The sequence below is a fragment of the Felis catus genome, chromosome B1 (genome assembly GCF_018350175.1).
Source record: "Felis catus isolate Fca126 chromosome B1, F.catus_Fca126_mat1.0, whole genome shotgun sequence".
Lineage (NCBI taxonomy): Eukaryota > Metazoa > Chordata > Mammalia > Carnivora > Felidae > Felis > Felis catus.
Genome location: NC_058371.1, coordinates 158,577,598 through 158,604,475, shown reverse-complemented (window position 1 = coordinate 158,604,475; position 26,878 = coordinate 158,577,598). Strand labels below are relative to the sequence as shown.

At 36.5% G+C, this 26,878-nt stretch overlaps 1 long non-coding RNA gene across 1 annotated transcript; it reads right to left on the bottom strand.

The window, feature by feature from the left end:
- LOC109499151 lies at nt 1–25,838 on the bottom strand. Its single transcript, XR_002156320.3, has 3 exons — nt 25,736–25,838; nt 14,146–14,373; nt 1–512 (listed from the first exon to the last, which is right to left on the bottom strand). It is a non-coding gene; the product is annotated as an uncharacterized LOC109499151 (long non-coding RNA).
- Between the last annotated feature and the right edge of the window lie 1,040 nt (nt 25,839–26,878).

Genomic DNA, 26,878 nt, shown 5'->3' with positions numbered 1-26,878 from the left:
TCTTGGTAAGCTGAAAAAATTTTAATGCAAAATAATTGAAAGGTCTCTTTTTGAAGGCTTGTGGTTGTTCTGATCCTGTTATTATAATACCTGGTGTTTGCTTACAATTCTGTAGTTTTCATGAAGAGAAAGAGAGAAGAGAAGGAAAGAAGGTAGGAAGGAAGGGGGGAAGGAGGGAAAGAGGACAGGAAGGAAGGAAGGAAGGAAGGGGGAAAACGGAGAAAGAGAAAACACTTTTTCCCTTATTCAGCCAGGTATTTAATCACCTCTGAATGGTATTTCAAGTGTTTCCTCTTTTTCAGAACAGGATGCGACTATTAGCCTTAAGTTATGTTGCAGAGGTATATCTTTGGGCAGGAGAAGATACCACTGAATAGGGGTGGGACAGGACTTTTGGCATTCCTGATGCCAAGGTCTGTCCTCAGATGACAGGAACTTCATCTCTTCTGTGAAGGTAGCAAAAGAAACGGTTGATCAGCAGTTATTGATGGTGCAGGCATACATCCAGATTCCTAGAACAGCAGGAAATTTATTTCTCACAAATCCCACATAATAAACAAACAGTGTTGCTACTCTCATTATTACTAATAAGGGACATAAATAGAAAAACATTCTTTAAAATATTCTAAAACTGAATGGCATTCTCATTAGCAAAATATCAGCTTCACAAGTTTATTGCTTCTGATTGATGAAGGAAGAATTGAAGCAAGAAATTGAGAGGCGCTGACTCTTAACCCATTCACATTACTAACTAGTCAGTAATTGACCTTGGGGAAATGTCCCAACCTCTGAATTTTAGATTTTCCAATCTAACTAACTTGTCCTAACTATAATGCAAAAAGCAACAAGCAAGACAATATTTTGTATAAAGAAATCTCTATGGAAAATATTATATAGGATAAGGTTCTATTTTTGTCACTACTCTCATAATAAAAATTCGACTATTGAAAGAAGGAATAAACTGCATACTTTATGAGGTCCTATACAAAAGTACATAGTATTTTGATTGCAATTCACTGGATTATTTAAATTGTTTTTAATATAAATAATAATATTAATTTCATCATTCACCGTAGTTCATTATATTTGCATTCTCAATATTAGAAGCTTTGTTTCAAAGATTAAAGTCATTCCTGGATATTAATAGAATAGAAGTGGAGTGTCTACTCTGTGGAGTAGACTGTTCTTAAAACTGTGCTGTATTCTAATTATTGACTTTATTATTATCTTTTGAGAGTAAATTGCTAATTGATACTATACAGGGATTTTTCACATATAGTATTGATATTTTTAATAATAATTATACAAGGCTATAAGGTAGATATTATTATTATTAGAGAATTTAAGTCACTTGTCTGATCTCATAAAAGAGCTAGACATGTCTCCCTATTATGTCAGACTATATCCAATATATAGTCCACGTTTACAAGGAGCATAGGATCTAGCAAGTGAGAAAAAGGTAGATATAACTGTTACATGAAGAGAGATAGTGACAAACACCATAAAAGCAAAATATAAGAAATATTGGTTATAACTGAGATTACCTCTACTTATAAGGATCATGAAAGAACTAATATTTGAGAAGGACCCTTAAAGGAGTTTGTAATATAAAAATGCACCAATAGAGGGAAATCTATTTTAACTAGCAGAACATTTATGGATAGAAATAAGGTGATAATTTGGGAAATTCTTATTGCTCATTTCTTTTGTCTTTTTAAACACATGATTTTAGCTCTGGCTAGCCCCAGGGTTTCAGATGCCTGGAGTAGTAGTGAGATTTAACACGGAATGAAAAGTGGAGAAATGAGGCCAGTTTTGACTTCTAAATGTGAAAAAAAAAAAGATTTTGTAGTCAAGTAAGTGTTTTTGAAAACAGGAATTTCCAAATTTATCATTTAGTGAACATCTCAAGAACTAAGAAGGACTTAAATCATTGAGTTTTTTCCATAAGGTAATGGAGGTGCTCTTTCTCCTAGAATAACCAAGCTGTAAGACTTCCTTCTCTAGAGAAAGGAACATCTGATATGGAGGAAAGAAAAAAATCTTTCAATGCTGACTCAGTGGGTGTCTGGAAGAAGGAAGAGAACAAGAGGAGGGGGAAGGCAAAGGTATTTTAGTAAATAAAATACCACTGAATAAGGGTGGAACGGGACTTTTGCCAATGGTCCACATTGGGACCTCTGGAAAGAGAACTCCTTGCAGATGACCCTGTACACTGTGCTGCCCTGGGTTCTTGAATGCCATAGACCAAATGAGAAGTGACCAAGATGCTTACAGGTAAATTTCCAGAGTAAATAATCAAAACAGGGACAAAGCAGCTCTTGTAAATTTTACTCTCCAGGGATCCATATCCATATGAATCATACTGAGTTCTCAGGGGGATTGAAAGTACTAGGAAGGTTGGAGATGAGGTTTAATCAGCCAGATTGCACCACCAAACTCTCTACCAGCTCATTGTCAGATTCTGAGCTGTATCAGTCTTGGATGCCAGCCAGTGGATGAGAACCATGATCCTAGAGATCAAGGGAGCCATCCTGAATCAATCCTTTAACATAAGGTTTCTTAAGCCACATCTCTCCCTCTATATTCCTGGAAGCTACTGTGAAAAGGACCTGAGAAGGGGGATAGAAGTCTGAGTTTAATCCTAAAGAAATCTTTAGCAATTACAGTTATTTTCCACATTACAATAGGTTCAGGTTTCAGAGAATTATTATATTATTGGTAGACAAAAATAAAGAAGTTGCAAAAATAAAGAAGTTGCATTTTCTTTATGAATCTGAGTTGTATGTGTTAAATTTTAATCCTGCTACACGAAAATGTGAAAGAGATATTATTCCCCCCCCCCTTTTTTTTTGGAATAAGGGGAAAAAAATGGAGTGGCTCAATAACTTGGCCAAGGTAACAGAGCAGGAATAAGATGAAGTTGGATTTGAGTTGGATGTTTTAACTCCAAAGGCCATGCTTCTATCACAATACCATGCAATATTAGGGAATAGCAAATAATCTTGTTTGGATGGATTATAAGACACATTGTTAGTAATTATATGTGTAATGCCTTATCCTGGACAAAACATGAGGTAGCTTTGTTAGGACTTATGAGAACCTAGAAGGTAGTTTGAAGCCCAAACTTAATTTAAGTCTGAGAAAAACTATAGAAAAAGAGTACAGGGTTTGTATGCCTGTTATATAGTATTATGAGCCTATTATATTATGGTACCTATTGCATAGGTATTACATAATTAAAATAATATTAAAATGTAAAATAAGTATAGTAATGCTGAGTTAATTATTAATATTTTTCATTATGGCTACTTGAGTAGTTAAACCTCTGATGATTTAAATCATCAAACCTTTGAAAATATTTTTTTCTGATGCCCATCCATTTCTGGTGTTATAAGCATTTACCATAAAATTATGTATTCTGAAGACTGTTAAAATATAAGGATGTCAGTTCCTGTAGTAGAAATGGGGTTAATACGGGCACCTGGGTGGTTCAGTGAGTTAAGCGTACGACTTCAGCTCAGGTCATGATCTCAGGGTTTATGAGTTTGAGCCCTGCATTGGACTCTGTGCTGACAGCTAGAGCCTGGAGATTGCTTTGGATTCTGTGTCTCCCTCTCTCTCTGCCCCTCCCCTGCTCATGCTCTCTTTCTCTCTCAAAAATAAACATTAAAAAAAATTAAAAAAAAAAGAAATGGAGTCAAGATGCAGCTATGGTAAGATATCAGAATAAGTTATCTAAATTTATTCTTAAAATTTAGTTTAAAAAAATTTTTTTAAGGATTTCACAATTTTACTGATTTAATAATAACAAAACTGTAGGATTTTTTATTATATTTCAAATTTATATCTGAAACATCTGGATTAATTTTTATAAATAGTATATTTTTATTTATTGCTTTCAAATAGAGTGTTTTTTTAGAAATGGAAAAAATAATGATTTTATCACATTGTAAAATAACACTATTTGTCTCCAAAAAGAGCTGTTTTGGATTTTCATCATAGTTTCTTCATCTACATGTCCTTCAATCTCAGCTTACTTACGTAAAATTTTGAATTGCAATACTGAGAAACACATTTTCAGTGTATTTTTTCAAGCTAAATGAAGGCACCAATTGATAAGGTATGATCATTTTAATAGCTATTGCATCAAAAAGAAACAGAGTTTCAAGGTCTTAGGAAAGGAGTTGGGGTTATTTACATATGATAGAAGTTTTTGATTTGAAGTAAGGTATAGAAAAGGCAAGTTCTTACAGCTGGTAAGGTACAAAAAAAGGAAAATAGAACATACCAGAAGATTTGGGTCCTACAGCAGAATTACGGCATCCAGTATGATATCGGTGATGGCTTACATTTTAATAAGTTTATTTAAAGACAATCTAATGAGACTTTATTTTTTTCTTTCTTAACACATCTATAATTTCATAGTAAAAGACAAGGAAGAAAAAATACTTATCATAGATATTTGACATTTACTAGGACTACTTCAACAAATTCTTAAATACTATTATTGTTAGCCTGTTATATGTGTAGCATAAATTTTTTGGGACCTAAAACAGTGCCTGGAAAATTGAAGATTTACAATGAATATTTATTTAATAACAATTTCATAAGAACTATTGCATTTGAAATGATAGGTAGAGATTGGCAATGTAGCATTAAGAATTATATATTGAGTCAGACTAAATCCCTAACTAAATGATTGGAGATTTACATTCATGTCTCAGTAAGTTTACAAATTACCATATGTCAGAGGCCTCACTTAAGCCCTTCTCAAGTACATTTGGAACTATAAAGATTAAGCTGTTCATAAACACATCATTAATGTGCCTTAAAAAGATGTATGGATAAGGTAGAATGGTTGTTGTTGTTATTTTTCATTTTTTTAAGACTATAGATCTAGGAATCCCAGAGATCTGGACTTGAATGCTAACTACACTAATTTGTTGAGTGACTTAGCTATATTATTTAACCTCTTTAAATAGCCAACTCATCATCTGTGGAGGAGAAATAATATATCCTTCAAAAAATGATTGGGAGAATTGAATGAAATAACATATGCATAGTTAGAAGTCAATACATGTCCATTCTGCTATATCACCTGCTAATCAAATCTGCTATATTATCAAACAGTGAACGCTTGCTTTTCTATACATGTATACACACAGGTAAACCATCACTTGCATCAAAGTGAGTATTTCCAACACCCAGCATGCTACCTCATCCTTCCTCTCTGTTCGTATACACTCAAGGATAACAGCTATTTTTGTTTCTATTTTATGTTATTTATTTTTAATTTACATCCAAGTTAGTTAGAATATAGTGCAATAATGATTTCAGAAGTAGAATCCAGTGATTCATCCCCTACGTATAACACCCAGTGCTCATCCCAAGTGTTTTCCTTAATTCCCCTTCCCTATTTAGTGCACCCCCCACCCACAACCTCACCAGCAACCCTCAGTTTGTTCTCTGTATTTAAGAGTCTCTCATGTTTTGTCCCCCACCCTGTTTTTATATTCTTTTTGCTTCCCTTCCCTTTTGTTCATCTGTTTTATATTTTAAATTCCACATATGAGTGAAGTTATAGGATATTTGTTTTTCTCTGACTAATTTCATTTAGCATAATGCCCTATAGTTACATCCACCTTGTTGCAAATGGCAAGATTTCATTCGAGTAATACTCGATTTTATATATATATATATATATATATATATATATATATATATGCCACCTCTTCTTTATCCATTCAACTGTTGATGGACATTTGGGCTCTTTCCATACTATGGCTATTGTTGATACTCCTGTTATAAACATTGGGGTGCGTGTGCCCCTCGAAACCTGTATTCTTTGTATAAACACCTAGTAGTGCAATTGCTGGGCCATGGAATAGTTCTATTTTTAATTTTTTGAGGAACCTCCACACTGTTTTCAAGAGTGGCTGCACCAGTTTACATCCCCATCAGTAGTGCAAAAGGGTTCCTCTTTCTCTGCATCCTCACCAACATCTGTTGTTGCCTGAATGGTTAATTTTAGCCATTCTGACAGGTGTGAGGTGGTATCTCATTGTGGTTTTGATTTGTATTTCCCTGATGGTGAATGATGCTGAGCATTTTTTCATGTGTCTGTTAGCCATCTGGATGTCTTCTTTGCAGAAGTGTCTATTCGTGTCTTTTGTCCATTTCTTCACTGGATTATTTGTGTTTTGGGAGTTGAGTTTGATAAGTTCTTTATAGATTTTGGATACTAACCCTTTATCTGATATGTCATTTGCAAATTTCTTCTCCCATTGCATCATTTGTGTTTTAGTTTTGCTGATTGTTTCCTTAACTGTGAAGAAGCTTTTTATCTTGATGAGGTCCCAATAGTTCATTTTTGCTTTTGCTTCCTTTGCCTCCAGAGTCATGTTGAGTAAGAAGTTGCTGTTGCTGAGGTCAGAGAGGTTTTTGCCTGTTTTCTCATGTAGGATTTTGATGGCCTCCTATCTTATGTTTAGGTCTTTCATCCATTTTGGGTTTATATTTGTGTATGGTATAAGAAAGTGATCCAGTTTCATTCTTCTGCACATTGCTGTCCAGTTTTCCCAACACCATTTTCTGAAGAGACTGTCTTTATTCCACTGGATATTCTTTCCTGCCTTGTCAAAGATTAGTTGGCCATATGTTTGTGGGTCCATTTCTGGGTTCTCTACTCTGTTCCATTGATCTATGTGTCTGTTTTATGTGCCAGTACCATACTCTCCTGATGAATACAGCTTTGTCATACATCTTGAGGTCAAGAATTGTGCTGCCTCCAGCCTTGGTTTTCTTTTTCAGGATTGCTTTGGCTATTCGGGGTCTTTTGTGGTTCCATACAAATTTTAGGATTGTTTGTTCTAGCTCTGTGAAGAATGTTGGTGTTATTTTGATATGGATTGCATTGAATATGTAGATTGCTTTGGATAGTATCAACATTTTAACAATATGGAGCATGGTATATTTTTCCATTTTTGTGTGTGTGTGTCTTCTTCAATTTCTTTCATAAGCTTTCTATAGTTTTCAGTGTATAGATTTTTCATCTGTTTGGTTAGGTTTATGCCTAAGTATTTTATGGGTTTTGGTGCAATTTTAAATGGGTTTGATTCCTTGATTTCTCTTTCTGCTGCTTCATTATTGGTGTATAGAAATGCAACCAATTTCTGTGCATTGATATTATATTGTGTGACTTTGCTGAATTCATGGATGAGCTCTAGAAAATTTTTGGTGGAATCTTTTGGGTTTCCCATATAGAGTGTCATGCTGTCTGTGAAGAGTGAAAGTTTGACTTCCTCCTTGCCAATTTGGATGCCTTTTATTTCTTTGTATTGTCTGAGTGCTGAGGCTAGAACTTCCAATACTAGGTTAAATAACAGTGGTGAGAATGGACATCCCTATCATGTTCCTGACCATGGGGGAAAGCTCTCAGTTTTTCCCCATTGAGGATGATATTAGCAGTGGGTCTTTTGTATATGGCCTTTATGGTCTTGAGGTATGTTCCTTCTATCCCTTCTTTCTTGAAGGTTTTTTATCAAGAAAAGGTGTTGTATTTTGTCAAATGCTTTCTCTGCATCTATTCAGAAGATCATGTGGTTCTTGTCCTTTCTTTTACTAATGTGATGTATCACATTGATGGTTTTGTAGATATTGAACCAGCCCTGCATCCTAGGTATAAATCCCACTTGTTTGTGGTGAATAATTGTCTTAATATATTGTTGGATCCAGTTTGCTAGTATCTTGTTGAGGATTTTTGCAAAGGATAACTGCTATATTAATCTCTATCATCATAGATTAGTTTTGCCAACTTTGTATTAATTAAATATAGTATATATGCTTTTTTCTGGCTTCTTTAGCTCAATTGGATGTGTGTGAGATGTACTTATGTTTTGTCTGTAGATACAGTTAATTTTTTTTCATCGTGTTGGTGATTTTCATTTGTTCGTTCTACAGTTGTTGGGCATTTGGATTTTGTCCAGCTTTTGATTTTTGTAAACAACACTGACATGAATATTCATAACAGTCCTATACATGCCATTTTATGGTCAAAAGCAGGCATTTCCTCTTGAAACTTATTTAAATTTTCAGTAATATCGCATGTGTGTGTGTGTGTGTATGTGTGTGCATATGTTATTATAACCTTTTCCAAAATGTATGTGCCAGTTTACAATCCCATCAAAAATATATATGAGTTTCATTGCTCCATATCCACCAACACTTGATAACAGTAAACGTTGGTTTTGTGAATTATATATATATATATATATATATATATATATATATATATATATATATATATATATCATGTATAATTTTAGCCATTCCTGTGGGATGTAATGTCTTATTGTGATTTCAATTTGCATTTCTGTGATGACAAATGATACTGAGTATCTTTTCATAGGCTTATTGTCCTTTTGCACATCACTTTTGGTAATTCCCTTTCAAGTTTTATTTATTTATAAAATAGGTTGTTAGTATTTTATTGACTTATAGGATTCTGACTCCAAGTCCTTGGCTGCACCTAAATATTGGGAATATCTTCACCCAGCCTATAGCTTGGTATTTTTTTCTCTTGTATTTTTGATGTATTTTGACTGATGGCAGAACTTTTTAATTCAACAATTTTTTTTTCAACGTTTATTTATTTTTGGGACAGAGAGAGACAGAGCATGAACGGGGGAGGGGCAGAGAGAGAGGGAGACACAGAATCGGAAACAGGCTCCAGGCTCTGAGCCATCAGCCCAGAGCCTGACGCGGGGCTCGAACTCACGGACCGCGAGATTGTGACCTGGCTGAAGTCGGACGCTTAACCGACTGCGCCACCCAGGCACCCCAATTCAACAATTTTTTAATAGCTAGTGCTCTTGTGTCCTGTTTAAGAAATTTTGCCTATCTGAGATGAAAAAGATATTGTCTTCTGTTTTCATCTAGAAGCCTTTTGTTTTTCTTTTCACAATTAGGACTATGATCTGTATCAAATTACTTTTGTGTATGTTGTGAGGTAAGGGTCAATTTCATTTTTTTTTCCTCCAGAGATATCTTAATGGATCAGCACAATTTATTGAAAAGACTGCCCTTTTAGTTTGAATTACAGTCATGCACTACATAAATCAAGTGATCATATGTGTTTGGGTCTTTTTCGGGATTCTATTTCTGTTCCAATAGCTTCCTTGCACACAGATTTCTGTTATTTTTGTTATAATTTTGTTCATCTTTGGTATCAGTTGCAGTATTTGTGATTTTGTGTTCTTCATTAAAATAAAACAAAACTTTATAATTTTGAAACCAATGAGTGGTAAAATTGTTCTTTCTCTGAAGTACACATGAGTTGTTTGCTGTCAAATCCTCCTTAATTTTCTTTTTTTGTTTTTATTTAAAACCTTTTTTTAATGTTTATTGTTGAGAGACAGAGAGAGACAGAGCATGAGCCGGAGAGGGGCAGAGAGAGAGGAGACACAGAATTGAAAGCAGGCTCCAGGCTCCAAGGTGTCAGCACAGAGCCTGATGCAAGGCCAAAACCCAGGAGCTGTGAGATCATGACCTGAGCCGAATTTGGACACCCAACTGACTGAGCCACCCAGGCCCCCTCCTTAATTTTCTATAAATTATCACAAATTCAGAATAATAAAAAAAGATTTTTCTGTATTCAAGTATTGATTTATCAACATTATTCTTTTTTTTTTATATATGAAATTTATTGACAAATTGGTTTCCATACAACACCAAGTGCTCATCCCAAAAGGTGCCCTCCTCAATACACATCACCCACCCTCTCCTCCCTCCCACCCCCCCATCAACCCTCAGTTTGTTCTCAGTTTTTAACAGTCTCTTATGCTTTGGCTCTCTCCCACTCTAACCTCTTTTTTTTTTTCCTTCCCCTCCCCCATGGGTTCCTGTTAAGTTTCTCAGGATCCACGTAAGAGTGAAACCATATGGTATCTGTCTTTCTCTGTATGGCTTATTTCACTTAGCATCACACTCTCCAGTTCCATCCACGTTGCTACAAAAGGCCATATTTCATTTTTTTCTCATTGCCACGTAATATTCCATTGTGTATATAAACCACAATTTCTTTATCCATTCATCAGTTGATGGACATTTAGGCTCTTTCCATAATTTGGCTATTGTTGAGAGTGCTGCTATAAACATTGGGGTACAAGTGGCCCTATGCATTAGTACTCCTGTATCCCTTGGATAAATTCCTAGCAGTGCTATTGCTGGGTCATAGGGTAGGTCTATTTTTAATTTTCTGAGGAACCTCCACACTGCTTTCCAGAGCGGCTGCACCAATTTGCATTCCCATCAACAGTGCAAGAGGGTTCCCGTTTCTCCACATCCTCGCCAGCATCTATAGTCTCCTGATTTGTTCATTTTGGCCACTCTGACTGGCGTGAGGTGATACCTGAGTGTGGTTTTGATTTGTATTTCCCTGATAAGGAGCGACGCTGAACATCTTTTCATGTGCCTGTTGGCCATCCGGATGTCTTCTTTAGAGAAGTGTCTATTCATGTTTTCTGCCCATTTCTTCACTGGGTTATTTGTTTTTCAGGTGTGGAGTTTGGTGAGCTCTTTATAGATTTTGGATACTAGCCCTTTGTCCGATATGTCATTTGCGAATATCTCTTCCCATTCCGTTGGTTGCCTTTTAGTTTTGTTGGTTGTTTCCTTTGCTGTGCAGAAGCTTTTTATCTTCATAAGGTCCCAGTAATTCACTTTTGCTTTTAATTCCCTTGCCTTTGGGGATGTGTCGAGTAAGAGATTGCTACGGCTGAGGTCAGAGAGGTCTTTTCCTGCTTTCTCCTCTAAGGTTTTGATGGTTTCCTGTCTCACATTTAGGTCCTTTATCCATTTGGAGTTTATTTTTGTGAATGGTGTGAGAAAGTGGTCTAGTTTCAACCTTCTGCATGTTGCTGTCCAGTTCTCCCAGCACCATTTGTTAAAGAGGCTGTCTTTTTTCCATTGGATGTTCTTTCCTGCTTTGTCAAAGATGAGTTGGCCATACATTTGTGGGTCTAGTTCTGGGGTTTCTATTCTATTCCATTGGTCTATGTGTCTGTTTTTGTGCCAATAGCATGCTGTCTTGATGATGACAGCTTTGTAGTAGAGGCTAAAGTCTGGGACTGTGATGCCTCCTGCTTTGGTCTTCTTCTTCAAAATTCCTTTGGCTATTCGGGGCCTTTTGTGGTTCCATATGAATTTTAGGATTGCTTGTTCTAGTTTCGAGAAGAATGCTGGTGCAATTTTGATTGGGATTGCATTGAATGTGTAGATAGCTTTGGGTAGTATTGACATTTTGACAATATTTATTTTTCCAATCCATGAGCAGGGAATGTCTTTCCATTTCTTTAAATCTTCTTCAATTTCCTTCATAAGCTTTCTATAGTTTTCAGCATACAGATCCTTTACATCTTTGGTTAGCTTTATTCCTAGGTATTTTATGCTTCTTGGTGCAATTGTGAATGGGATCAGTTTCTTTATTTGTCTTTCTGTTGCTTCATTGTTAGTGTATAAGAATGCAACTGATTTCTGTACATTGATTTTGTATCCTGCAACTTTGCTGAATTCCTGTATCAGTTCTAGCAGACTTTTGGTGGAGTCTGTCGGATTTTCCATGTATAATATCATGTCATCTGCAAAAAGCGAAAGCTTGACTTCATCTTTGCCAATTTTGATGCCTTTGATTTCCTTTTGTTGTCTGATTGCTGATGCTAGAACTTCCAGCACTATGTTAAACAACAGCGCTGAGAGTGGGCATCCCTGTCGTGTTCCTGATCTCAGGGAAAAAGCTCTCAGTTTTTCCCCGTTGAGGATGATGTTAGCTGTGGGCTTTTCATAAATGGCTTTTATGATCTTTAAGTATGTTCCTTCTATCCCGACTTTCTCAAGGGTTTTTATTAAGAAAGGGTGCTGGATTTTGTCAAAGGCCTTTTCTGCATCGATTGACAGGATCATATGGTTCTTCTCTTTTTTTTTGTTAATGTGATGTATCACGTTGATTGATTTGCGAATGTTGAACCAGCCCTGCATCCCAGGTCAACATTATTCTTTATAGGGTTTAAATTCAAGTTCAATCTGTAGTGTATTATTTGTTTATTCATTCATGCATTCATTCACTGTTAGGGACATGCTACTTTGTTCTCAACATTAGTGCTAGTATTTCCCACATATCAACTCAGATACTAGCACATGGCATGTATCTGCATATGCTGTTTATTTAGTCCAAATTGAACCAGAATTTGAGGTATGTGGACCATATAGGTAGAGGTAGTAAAGGGTTAGATTGAGGAGTGGGGAATGAGTTTGGGGGGTAGGGTCTGTGGCCCACACTAGCAACTAAAATTTGCATTATGAGTCCTTCCTGGCCATTAGAAATGCTTAAAAATAATAGCTATAGATTTTTTATTTTAGAGAATTTTTCTTTTTTTCTTTTCTTTTTTTTTTGCGGGGGAGAGACCCCTTGATACAGACAAATGCTCCCATGTTATTCTATTTAAATTCAGTTATTAGCTATGTATTATTTAGAGAGAAGATTGTTCTTTCAGAGCATGTCTGAATCTGATATATTCCCACAAGGGAAAAAAATAGTAAAGCTACTCAAAATACTATTAAAAATGTATTGCAAGTAAGAGCTCTGTTTTCCTTTCTTTTTTTTTTTTTAAGAAAATACAGGTTATTTGATTATGGATTCAGTTTGCTTTGAGTAGTTTTTTATCATAGGTTTCAAAGGGAGATTTCTTTGAAGCACATCTCTGCTGAGACATAAAAACACGAGTTGGCTAAAGCCGACAAGTTTGCTGCGATGACTTAGTCTGGAATGTAGGAAGAAATAGGAGGCTTTTTCAATTGCAATGAACAGCTACGGAAGCCTGTCTCTTCCTTTTTACTATAGTGTGTTGAGCATTACACTTTTTTCTCCTGAGATAGCATTAAAATCGATCATTTTCTTATTAAATTCAAAGAGTATGTTTCAACAATATTGCATTTAGCCCCTAAAGAGCAAAACTGGGAGGTTAAATGTGAATCATAAAACTCTGTTTCTCAATAAAAGGATTGGGTAGGTGGCAAAGGCAATGGCCAATAAGAGTTGATATGTGGTAGTCATTGATTCCATGTAATATTCTGAAGGTTTCTTTTTCATGCTTTCAGTTCCAAAAAAGAAAAGAAATATACAGGATTTTAGTTAGTATTTTGAATAAGTTGTGTAGGTTCTTAAAGAGCAACACTCAAGATAATAGTTCAGTCTTCATAAAATAGGTCATTATCATTATTCTAAAGTAGCATAGGAACAAAACCCCCAAAAATATGTATCTATATATCTATATATATATATATATATATATATATATATATATATATATATAATCAATTGGCCAAGTAACTGATAGCTATTATGCTGGTCTAAAAAGTCTAATAGCTTTTCAAAGATATAAGTGAGAAGATTCTCTGTTATTCATTCTCATATGCTGGATTTTGTGACCTTTGTAATTATGTTATTCTCATCAATTCTTCTTACTTTGGCATATTGCAGATAGAGTTTTGATCCAATTTGTTGATACAAATATAGCAACTTTCCAAATATTTAGTATCTTGATTATAGAACACAATACCAAGATATCACTACCCTTAAAGAATCTGTTCCAGGGACTATATCTTCTCTTTTGGAACCTTTTTAGCTGTGCAGTCCACACTGCTGGTCAGACATGTTTCACAGTAGTGTCTGGTGGAATCTTGATTTTTTTTTTTTAAGATAATTTCTATTCCTGGGACAGAGACAGTAGGGAATAACAAAAGACATTTATCAACCATGAGTTTAGTCTGTTAGGGTGCTAGTAGAAAACAGAGGCACACTAGAAAGTTAATGGATGAGTTAATAAAAGAGAATAATTATGGAAATGTAGGCAAAATTAAGAGAACAAAAAAGGGTTGGTGAAGCATTCAAGGGCCCCCAACAATGAGAGCCATTACTACTCCAAAGTCTCATGTGAAATGGTAGAGAGTGGTAAGAGCAAAACTAAGTGATGACTATTGCTGTGACAACTGGCCTGCCCAGCATTAGTGGACTTACACAGAGGAGGAGGGCCACTGTCAAAATCATGGGTTGGGAGGAGGGAGCTGAGGTGTGGTAGAAATAAGTACCTGATAACTTTGCCCTCTTACTCCTTTTCTCCCATAGTAATGCCTCTTATTGATTGAAAACAGCAAAATGTCAGAGGGCAAGAGATACCAAGTGATGTAGTTCTGGGGTAAAGATCAGCGCAAAGAACAGATCCATAAAGGTAATAGTAAATGCAGAATAATCAGCACAGTCCATCCCTTTTTTTCTAGTTGGCATTCATTCCAGTTCTTCATTTTAGGTAGACAAATCTGAAACACAAAGGAAAAAAATCCCCAAACATAAAGGAAACAAAAAGTCTTACTATCATATCACCTTGGGGAGATGTCAGTGTAGCTAGAATCTCACCAGGAGCTTTAACTGTGATATTACTGAGCACCAGTGCCCTTCATATATAGTATAGATGTCCATCGTGGATGGAAGGGAGACAAATAATGATTAATGGAGAACATAGCTGACCATAGTGTCCACTTCTATAGCTGACTATAAGGCTTAGGTTACAAGGTTTGTTGAAATTATAGTTTCATTCTTTGATCACCAGTTTCATGTTTCCTTTATTCTCTGCCATCATTAGTTGACGAGATTTTCTGATGGGGTGACCCAAATCTTCACTTCTATAGAAGCCATATCTCTAATGGTCTTGTCTTGATGTGTTGCCCCAATTTCCCACTGGCAAATGATAGAAGAATGGCTGTATTAATAGGTGCCACAGTGAGTTGCCCCCACTAGTTGGAAGAAATCTAATTTCTCCTTGTTAATCAAATTAATTATTCAAGCCACAACATTGACCTCTGTCTTTACCTGTTAAAATAAGGAGCCCAAGATAGCCTGAGGTTAATCTTAGTTTCTATTTCAATAGAATCATGACTGTGTTCCCTGGTGGAAGCATTGACTTTTGAACTACACTGAGGTCCCTTCTAGCATACTATTAGGTTCAGTAGTGAGAAGAGCTTTTCCCACATCCACACCTTGTTTCCCAGGCTCATGCAGTCTATCTATAGAGAAGATGGCACTATTTATTGTTTACTGGCCTAAAGTTTATTATGCATCCTATAGAAGAGAACTACAAGCTCACAGGATGTCTTCACTTACATAGTGTCATTTCTGAGCCTTTGGTGGCTAATTTATCACTTTGTCAACCAGCTGCTCTTTGGGGGAATATGATAAGATCAGAGAGTACCTTGAGAATTTCACATTGCTTGCTATATTTCTTTCACTGTAAAATGTTTCCTCTTAGCAAAAGTGATTTTTTTTTAATTTTTTTTTCAACGTTTATTTATTTTTGGGACAGAGAGAGGCAGAGCATGAATGGGGGAGGGGCAGAGAGAGAGGGAGACACAGAATCGGAAACAGGCTCCAGGTTCTGAGCCATCAGCCCAGAGCCTGACACGGGGCTCGAACTCACGGACCGCGAGATCGTGACCTGGCTGAAGTCGGACATTTAACCGACTGCGCCACCCAGGCGCCCCAACAAAAGTGATTTTTTTTAAGGATACTGAAGTATCCTAAAAACGAATAAGGCATTTTGTTAGTCCCTGCCCAACAATATTGATAGAGTTTTGCCAGCACAAAAGGAAATCTGTTTCTGGCATATGAGTATATTCCCATGAGAACAGTCTTTGTGACAAAAGGGCTCGAAAGTGGTCAATTTTCACCCAGTGAATGGCTAGCTCTCCAGGAGGTGGTTGTACTGGGGGCCTAGCATGGACTTCTGCTGTTGGCATGTTGAATACTTAACAAGTAGTTGTGAGCAGTTCAGTCTTAGTGAAGGGAAATCTATGTTATCTATGTTATTGAGCCCAATGCATAGCCTCCATCCCAGCCACTGTGGCCACTTTGTAAATGGGCCCATTAAACAAGCAATTTAGCAACCAAGGATAGAAAGCTAACTTATATCCACACAACAGGTAATTTTATTCACTTGATTGGTGAGTGCCTTCACCTCAATGCAGAGATTTTATGTGGCCCATGAATATTTTCATACTCTGAAATGTGCATTCACTATCCTCTCTTGTAGATTCATACTTGTCACTTATTTTCCAATCTTTTTTTCCAGTACCATGACCAACAACTAACCTGTTATCTATGGACTATGAATTAATGTAGATTTTTACATCGAGTCATCTATCTCTCCTTTCAGATGTTCACAGCGAGTGGACAAGCAGATACACTGACCAAAACTCCCCATCCCAATTTTCAAGGTTCTACTAGGAACCTTGAAGTTAGCATGAAAAATCTGAGGAAATTGTACGTTTAACTGGTGTTGCATCTCTATAGCACTAACAATCAGGCTTTGTATCTGATCCACAGTCATGTGTGAAAAAGCTTCATAGAGGCTTTCTGCACTTTGAAAAGGAATGTCAGGCTTTGAGTTAATTTGTGTGTGTGCTTAGTTAGAAATAACAAGTATATTCCAGATTTTTACATTAGCAATGTCAACATAGCAACTAAATGCCATAGAAAATTGAGCTCTCAAAGCCTTTTTCCACTGTACCTCATCTCATGCCACCTGTGATAATTTGAGTAACTGTGGTGCTACTACAATCATGAGATCTTATTGTCCCTTAGCAAAGAGATAATCTGCATGCTCATCAAATATGTGAGACATCAGTCCTAAAACCCAAATTTTAGAGTCTATTTCCTGGGAATATTCCAGGAAAATTTCTTGTTATCAGCCATGGTGTTAGCAAGAAATCACTGATAGTTAAAGAGGTCACTAAAGAGAGTATGAAAATGGGATTATTTCTAAGGGAGGAGTTAAGGGTAACAATGAGAAAGGATAAAGCTCCTGGGAATTAGCAACAATTATTATGAAATGGTTACCATGAGCTAGTTTTAAGGGGGAAAGAAGGGGATAACATTACTGGAACTCACTGAGAGGAGGCACCTGACTAATGATCAGGTGGAGAGGATTTTAGCCATTGACAACACTGCAGACCAATAGTGAGAAGTTAATGGACTCTCTCCTGAACCCTGCTCTCCTTTCAGTGACTCCCATTGGTTGAATGCACCTGGAAAATAGAGTGGAAGAGATCTTGACTGATGCAGACCATAAAGTTTAGCAAGCAAAACACAGAGAAGGGTTAGGCATAGTTCTGGAAGAGTAAGTGGAGAAAACCCAGCACAAAGCACGGACTACTTATATTTTTGACTAATAAATGAATTCTTTTGGATTCACTTACTTTCATTTTGTTCTTTTAGATACAAATATATACTTTTGTTCATTAGAAAACAACCCTACAAGTTCTTTTGAGGTTGAGATACAGAAAAGTTTGCTGCTTTATTGCCCACAACTGGAACATAGGCACCATGAGGGTGGGGAATTCCCTGCTCCAATCCTGTGTTAGCTTACTAGGGCTACTATAACAAAGAAGCACAAACTGGGTAGCTTAAATAACAGGAACTTGTTGCCTCACAGTTCTGGAGGCCACAAATCTAAGATTAAGGTGTTGGCAGTGTCAGTTCCTTTTGAGAGCTGTGAGGAAGAATTCCTTTCCATGCCTCTCCCCTTGCTTCTGGTGGTTTGCTGGGACTCTTTGGTGTTCTTTGGCTTGTAGAAACATCACACCAATCTCTTCCTTTATCTTCACAAAGTTCTCTGTGTTGTGTGTGTGTGTGTCCAAATTTCTCCTTTTTATAAGAATACCTTTTTAAAAAAATTTTTTTAACGTTTATTTATTATTGAGAGACAGAGCGAGATAGAGCGTGAGCAGGGGAGGGGCAGAGAGTAGAGGAGACACAGAATCCAAAGCAGGCTCCAGGCTCAGAGCTGTCAGCGCAGAGTCCCACGCGGGGCTTGAACTCACAAACCACGAGATGATGACCTTAGTCCAAGTCGGACGCTTAACCGACTGAGCCACCCAGGAGCCGCAAGAATACTTTTTTATATTGGATTGGGCCCACCCTACTCCAGTGTGACTTCATCTTAACTGATTATATCTACAATGACCCTATTTCCAAATAAAGTCACATTCTAAGGTTAGGATTTCAACATATGAATTTTTGGGAATGCAATTCAACCCATAATAGGTCTTAATGCCTGATACAATGTATGGCCTGGAAACCTATGAAACCCTATTTATCTATTTTTAAAAACTTGGGGAGTGTTAAATCTTACACCTTATACATTAATTCTACATCTGATTCTCTTCAAAACTATTAATTTAAGAAATTTGAATTAGTATCAGAAAATAGCGTCTTCTATTTGCCCCTAATGATTAATTAGCAATAATAAGAGCTATGTACTACATTGGGTAATAAATCATTTTACTAAGTTCCACCTATGGTAGTGCCCACTCAGCCAGTTTCAGAGACAGATAGAAATCTCTCAAGCCCATAAATGTCATTCTGATCTCTGAATGATCAGTTTACTTCCTGCATCATGTGAGGTTTGATTAAAAAATTATTGCTTGAAGCTCATAAAACAATCCAATCACTTTCAAATCTAATTTTTATATTTTTCCCCAGTGATAATCTGTGCATAAGAACAATTAAGATCATTTTTGCCAACCACCCTCTGAGTCATTTACCCAAGTTAATTTCATTTGCCATCCTGCTACTTCCTACTCTTAAATCCATCTTTACTTTCTAAAATCTATGAGCCGCTTTTTCTTTTCCAACATCTAAAATTTATAGGAAACTTTTTTCCCCATTAAACACTGCCCAACATTTTTGAACATGGAAAAAAAGACTATGATATTTTCAATTTCCTCCTCTAATTTTCTCCTCTGCCAAATCTTGAATAGCAATGATGTGTTTATAAAGCCTTTCTGCAGGAGCCCATCCATAGTACCTGACAGAGCAGTGCTGTGTAGAGAGCCCTGGAATTGGAGCCCAGTTCCTGAGTTAGGAATTGTATTAGGAATTTACGTATTAAACAAGGTAAGGTTATATATCACTATGCATAAGCAAGTATTAATTTTGTTTTCTATAGTCATTTAGCTGTTATTTGATCCTTTCATCTTCACTACAGCCCTATTATAAACTTCATTTAATAGATGAGGAACTTTTTAGAAATTAGTCAATCTGCCTGAAGGCATGACTCAGGAGTGGTAGGAGAGTTAGGATTAGAACTACAGTTGTCTTCCTTCAGAGCCCACCATCATTTCTACCATCACCTACTATTCAAGATCAATTCAACAAAGTAGCATGCTGGGCCCTCCTCTAACCACATCTTATTTTTCTGCCTTGAACTCTCTTTGCCCGGATAACTAGGTAACTCCTACTCATCCTTTGGGATTCTTCTTTTACATCCATTATGCAGTAATACCTGCCCTGTTCATACTTGTCATTTCTCCTTGGTGGAATTTATTTCATTCATAATTTCCCAAGGTTTTATGTCTATCTTCCTCATAAGGAGGTAAACTCTCTTAGGGTAGGGAGTGTCTCTGATTTCTTTACCACCATATCTTCAGCACAAAGTTCTCTTCCTGAGTGGGCACCATATGTGTTCCTTGAAACACAGACGAATGAGAACACATATGTCACTATGTTTGTCTTGCACAGAGCCCAGAAGACAAAGATACAGTCCTGCAAGTTTTATGCACAATAAGTCTCAAAAACAATTCAGAGAAAAACAATTAGGATTTGTAAAGGAAGCACCTCTTTCTTCTCAAATATTCTGAAAATTTATACAGGAGATAATAGCATAATGTCTACTTTAGAGGCCATTTAGACTCATGAAATGCTATAAAAACACATATACATATATAAAACATGATATGCTTTTCTACTAAGCTATAAAAAATTGATGCGTTTGATGAAAATAAGAATTAGTGCCAAAAGATACTAGCTTGGGGTAATATTTTCAATTTTAATTGGAATTTTTATTGTTCACAGCATATGTTCTTACAAACATTGAACCTATGCTTTACATCTTCCATTTTAGAGATCATAGTTTATTTACTAGATTAGACATATTTAAAATTCACCTTATTAAGGTTTTAATGCAAGCGTGAATCAGAAAAAAAAGATATAAAATGGTTTTCATTTAAGCATATCAAATTATTTCTTCATAGTAGAATGCATCCTTATTACTGATACTTATTGATACTTATTACTATGGAAAACCCATAAGTATTAGCTCCTCAAATTTTTCTCCAATAAATTGTAGTCAAGTGGTTCTCCAACGTTCTGAACTTCAGAATTATTTGGGTGAGCATCTTAAGATAACACAAATGATAGCACTCCATTTCTGGAGATTCTTCATATGTCTGAAATTGAAGCCCTGAAATCTACATTTAGAGGAATTCTCCAGTGATTGAGATTTTCACATGGGTTTGGAAACAACCAAAATCTTCAGTAACAACAATGCAAATATTACTTTATTTCCTGGATAAGCCACTTCTTTTTTTTTTTAATTTTTAAATGTTTATTCATTTTTGAGAGACAGAGACAGAGCATGAGCGGGGAAGGGGCAGAGAGAGGGAGACACAGAATCTGAAGCAGGCTCCAGGCTCTGAGCTGTCAGCACAGAGCCCGATGCGGGGCTCGAATTCACAAACTGTGTGATCATGACCTGAGCTGAGGTTGGACGCTCAACCGACTGAGCCACCCAGGTGCCCCCTGAATAACCCACTTCTTAATAATACATTAGTAACTTGGGAAGATGAATTATTTCAAACAGCAGTCACTCAAACTTTTACCATTCTTTTTCTAAACAAAATATAGGTGTTGGGAACTTTCATCATCCTTAATTTAAATAAAATTGTACATAGGGGTAGGCAGTAATCTTGGGGGTGAATTTAAAATAATGGCACACAAGTGCCATATTTTATACACTGAAACTATATTTCAAAGTATAGTAGGAGGCCACATAAAACTCAATTTGCGTCTTATACATATCTCTCCTCAACATGTGGTTTTCTTTTAAAAGCAGAATAAAGATTCATGACCAGAAAACTGAGCTAAAAACAGGTATGATGAGTATGTAATTTTCAAATCTTAATTTTGCTATTTCTTAACCTAAATCCCAAATTACTTTCAAAAGCCTCCATTACTCCTGTATTATATAATGCTTCGTTTAAGAAGCCAAGTTTTGGAAAAAAAACTGTAGGAGAACTTTACTTAGAGCCATTATGCATGAATACAAAGACTACCTTAGCCAAACTTCACAGAATTGGTCTACAAAGAGATGGAGGTGGAATAGGAGAGTGAGAGAGAGAGCGTGCTTTTATTTCTTATGAATGACTTTTTTTTTCTTTTTGAAATGCTATATTTAACTGTGAAACCATTTTCCAGGTCCCAACAGTATTTGTGTGAGCTAGAAGTTCAACAAATGTTTTTCTACAGCAATCTTCAAAGTGTCTGATAGAAGTGTTAACAATGACAGAAAAGGCAGTTTAGAGTGGTGTTTACCATGAGAGGGTGACATTACAGACATAGCTAGTCTGGATGAAGCTACATGCAGATCACATATTATAGTTGGCTTGAGGACAGATGGTTCTTCTCTTGAACAGAAATCAGAAAATATGATGGCTCATCTTTGTCTGCCAAGTTGGGTTAATTTCTAAATATCTTCATGACTGAATTTTCTCTCCTAAAAATCTAGAATGGATAGGTTTGATTTACTTGGGAAGTTGGGGGTGGGGGGATGAGTGTGCATACTCATTTCTTAGTTTTTCAAGTTTTATACTGTACAATATTAGGAAATTCATGATAGTTTTGAGAACCAGGAAAGAGGATAAAATAGGGATTTTCTTCTTCCTTAATATTTTCCAGTTTTCACTTTAATTGGAAAAACAGTTTAGTTTTTAGTTTCCAAACATTGTTCCAGCAGTTTGATTTGTCACATAATTACAGCACAAAGCACATACATTAGGGAGGTTTGAATCAGTATTTCAAATAGTCCTTTGACAATGGTGGATTTAACATTTGAGATTTCAACAATTCTCCAGTGACCCTAAGGTTGTGTCATGCAAAAATTTATTATTTGGATTAAGCACAGATTTGAACTCCATGTGTTGAGACACTAGAGCCTCTCACTGATATAGACACTTAGCCAAGTGGAACTCAGGTGCTCTTTGGGCTTCTGTTCATTGTCACTACTAAAATAAATGACTTGAGGTCCCAAACACTTTACACTTCATGAAAAAGTAGATAAAAACCAATTTTGTACACGTAGAAGAGGTAATTAATTTGAAATCTACATATAGGAAAAAATGTGCTTTTTCCTTGGAAGTGAGGTTTGAAAAAAACTGAGTCTGTAGTCCCATTTCCACATTTATGAAGATACCAAGATTTATTGTCTTCTGAATGTCAAGATTTATCTCTTGAATGTCAAATATCTCAGGTTTGAGTCTCTACTTTGATAGGATGAAATTTATTGTTTCTTCTCATGAAAGCTGTCATTGAACTTTGTAGCACTTTTAATTCAAACTTAAAGATGAGGAGTAATTTAACCTTCCTCACTATCCTCTCTTTTCCTGCATTATGCTACCATTTGAATGGTAAATTTTAATAACATGATCCATAGGGCTGAATTCCTCAGGCAACTCTCTCCTCTATCCTACTCTCAATAGAAAAATCTAGTCACAAATAGGTTCATTTGAAGCTATGGCTATTAAACGTGCGTGTATATGCACACACACACACACACACACACACACACACACACACACACAAGGATTAAAAAATTTTAAAGAATTTATGGGGTTTATGTGGATAGCTTTGAAGAATAAGAAACTATGTATTGAAATGTGCCCTTATGGTATTCTAGCTGGAAGGAATAGAAGACAAGAATTTATGTCCATGCCCAAATCACAAAAAATAAAAAGTAAAGAAATTTATATGAAAAGGAGAAATCTATAGGAGCAATACAGTGATGCAGAGGAGAGAACTAAGTTTTGAAGCCTTATTCTAGATAAAGTAGATGTGTTGTATTTATAAGAATGAGTGACAAGCAACTATCATTAGGCTTAATGGAGGGATCTGATTAGGAACCATGTGGATTCTGAAGTGATCTTGAAATAAAAAGTACATATATGAATTAAAAATGATTAATTCAGGTGAAAATCTTATAGAGTTATAGCAAAATTTATGAAAATCATCTTTCCAAAGTTTTGGAAATGTCTTTCCCATCCACCAGTCTTCTATGCTACTTAAGATTCCTCTGGCATTTATTTATTTATGTATTTATTTATTTATGTATTTATTTATTTATTTTTAATATATAATTTATTGTTATTAGCTAACATACAGTGTTTACAGTGTGCTCTTGGCTTCGGGAGTAGATTCCTGTGATTCATCACTTACATACAACATTCAGTGCTCATCCCAAGTGCCTTCCTCAATGCCCATCACTCATTTTCTCCACCCCCCACCCCCATCAACCCTCAGTTTATTCTCTATATTTAAGAGTTTCTTATGGTTTGCCTCCCTCTCTGTTTGAAACATTTTTCCTTCCCTTCCCCCATGGTCTTCTGTTAAGCTTCTCAAATTCCACATATGAGTGAAATTATATATGTCTTTCTCTGACTGACTTATTTCACTTAGCAAAATACCCTCCAGTTCCATCCACGTTGTTGCAAATGGCAGGATTTCATTCTTTTTCATTGCCAAATAGTATTCTATGGTATATATGTGTATATACACATATATATCACATCTTCTTTATCCACTCATCTGTTGATGGACATTTGGGCTCTTTACATAATTTGGCTATTGTTGATAGCACTGCTATAAACATTGAGGTACATGCACCCCTATGAATCAGCACTCTTGTATCCTTTGGATAAATTCCTAGTATAGCTATTGCTGGATCATAGGGTAATTCTATTTTTAATTTTTTGAGAAACCTCCACACTGTTTTCCAGTTTGGCTGCACCATTTTGCATTCCCACCAATTGCATTCCCCTTACTCCACATCCTTGCCAACATCTGTTGTTTCCTGAGTTGTTAATTTTAGCCATTCTTAATGGCATCAGGTTATATCTCAATCTGGTTTTGATTTGTATTTCTCTGATGATGAATGATGTTGAGCATCTTTTCATGTGTCTGTTAGTCATTTGGATGTCTTCTTTCTTTGGCATATCTTTAAAATTAAAGTTAATTAATATAAAGTTTTGTTATCTTTGATGTAAGTAGGCTTTCAAAACACCAAGATGAGGGGTGCCTGGGTGGATCAGTCATTTAAACATCCTACTTCAGCTCAGGTCATGATCTCGCAATTTGTGAGTTCGAGCCCCGCATCGGGCTCTGCACTGACAGCTCTGAGCCTGGAGCCTGCTTCAGATTCTGTGTCTCCCTCTCTCTCTTCCCCTCCCCCATTCATGTGCGCGCTCTCTCTCTCTCTCTCAAAAATAAATCAATATTAAAAAAAAAGAACACACACACACCAAGATGAGTGTTTCGGTAAATTATTGGCAGAGAGAAAGAAAAGGAATTGAGAAAGGAATATTAGAACTTCTTTTGAAGAGTGATAAAGAACTATAACAACAACATTAATAATGCAGAAAATCAAAGAATAGGATTAAGGCAGAAATAAATGACAGAAATGTAATAAACGTGCATGATCGAGTGGACTTCTGTGCAACTTACAGGAGATATTAAGAAATTAAGGAAATTTGCCACATAGTTTCAATTACTGAGCTGAGAAGTTAAAAAAAATGAGCTGGGGGAATGAACAGAGAATAAATGAAAGGATTTAGAATGCACGGAAGGAGGCAAAGAGATGGCAAAACAATGTAAAGTGATTGGCTTAGTGGTAGGTATTAAAAAAAGAGTACATTAGAAAATGACAAGTGCTTCATCACATATGATTGAACAAAGTTACACTTCCCCTAGGACTATATATGAGGATGTTTATAGACTCAAAGCAAGTCCAAACAAAGCCAAGAGATACAGAAAAGCCTACAAAACTATGAACAGGAGATGCAAGCAAGTGATAGGAGTTTGTGCAACGTAGGCCGATGACTAGTAGATGAAACAAGGAAAAAAAATAATGTAGCAAATTTCAAACATGAAAATACATAGATTGCTTCTGAATCTGGAACACTTCTGACCAGTGAGGCAACTTAAGAAGGACAAAGGTGAACATCTCATCCTTTTAGACTTCACCAACTGATGTGTGGAATCAATTATCCATTTGTTTTATAAGACTCATTAAACTAGTCAATACTGTACAAGTTTTTCTGGACTTTTTGTTATGTCTATGGCCTGAACACTTCAGAAGAGTTTTAGGTGGGAATGAAAACCAGAGAGCAAGATCCTCTGAGTTACTCATTTCTTGCCATTCTTTTCATCCATGAACTGCCTCCAGGTTTTTCTAAGGCTTCTGCTAATTTAGGGCCAGCTCTATAATGTAAATGATGTTCCTAGAGGCAGTTAGTTAGGTTCTAACAAGATGCCTGGAGGTCAAAAAAGAGGAAGTCGTAGCCAGCTATTGGGAGTCAGAAGCCTATCCTGGCAGCACTCCAAAACAAAGCCATAAGAAGTTGGATCAACCAGACAGGCCCAGGGTGGCAGTTGCCATGTCAGGAAACCAGCGACCAAATAAGGAAAGAAACAGCTTGCAAGAAATCCCTGTCTCAAGTTATGAATATTCCTCTCCTTTCTTAACAACTGCCCATTAAAGACAGAAACCCAAACCCCAGGGCACGCAGCTCTGTCTCCTACCTGCTGTCACAAATCAGGAGTGTAATGAAGGGGCGGACCTACGCCACCGACCATGCCTCCTCCCCTTGAGTTACAGGACTCCAACCCTTCTCCAGCCAATCGGCCAAGGCCACAACCCGTCCCCAGCCAATCGGCTGAGGCCACAGCCATTACCTCACCAACTGCCCCTAGACCCCAATAAAACCTTTGTGCTTTTGAAACTTGCTCTCTCTCCCCCGTATCTCACCGCTGTGTTGGTGCAGGTAGGGAATTGAGCTCGAGCTAGCTCGAATAAAGGCTCTTTTGCTTTTGCATCGGACTCGGCTCCCTGGTGGTCTTTGGGGATCACGAATTCTGGGCATAACATGTACTTTCGCTTTAATAATCTTTCCTCTTGTGTGGCTCACCCGCTGTGTTGTGTCTGTCCTTGAATTCTTTCACAGGAGGAGAACAAGAGCCTACTGTGACATCTTTGGGATGGGCTGGGTGGAAGGACTCAGGGCCCAGGGGTGTCCCCAGTCTACTTGGCAAGAGGGTCTTCCTCATCTTCATTTTGGAAGGATTAGAGACACAAAAACATAGTGGTACACATCCAAGCTCTAACAAACACATCATTTTTAGGTCTGATCAAATATGCTACCTAATTCTTGAGACATTCCTTGAATAGTTAGCCTGCATGAATCAGATTCTCCCTTTCCCACCCTCTATTGTACCTACATTGTGACCACATTACAACCCTTGAAAATATAAATGATATGAAAAAGTAAAAAGCTATGTAATTATAGTCCTGGCAAAACAACTAATTGAAATTAATTTCATCCCCGATCTTATGCAGAAACACATGCAATTTTTAAAAATTTTATTATTATTTCTTACTTAAGTATAGTTGACATACAATGTTAAATTAATTTCAGGTGTACAACATAGTGATTTGACAATTCTATGTATTACACACAGTGCTCACCACAATAAGTGTAGTTACCATCTGCCACCATACAAAGTTCTTAACGATATTGGTGACTGTAAGCTCTGTGCTGTACTTTTTATTCCTATGACTTATTTACTTCATAAATGGAAATTTTTTCCTCTTGATCTTCTTTACTTATTTTGTCCATTCCCCCCACCCTCTCTGGCAACTAACAGTTTGTTCTCTGCATTTGTAAA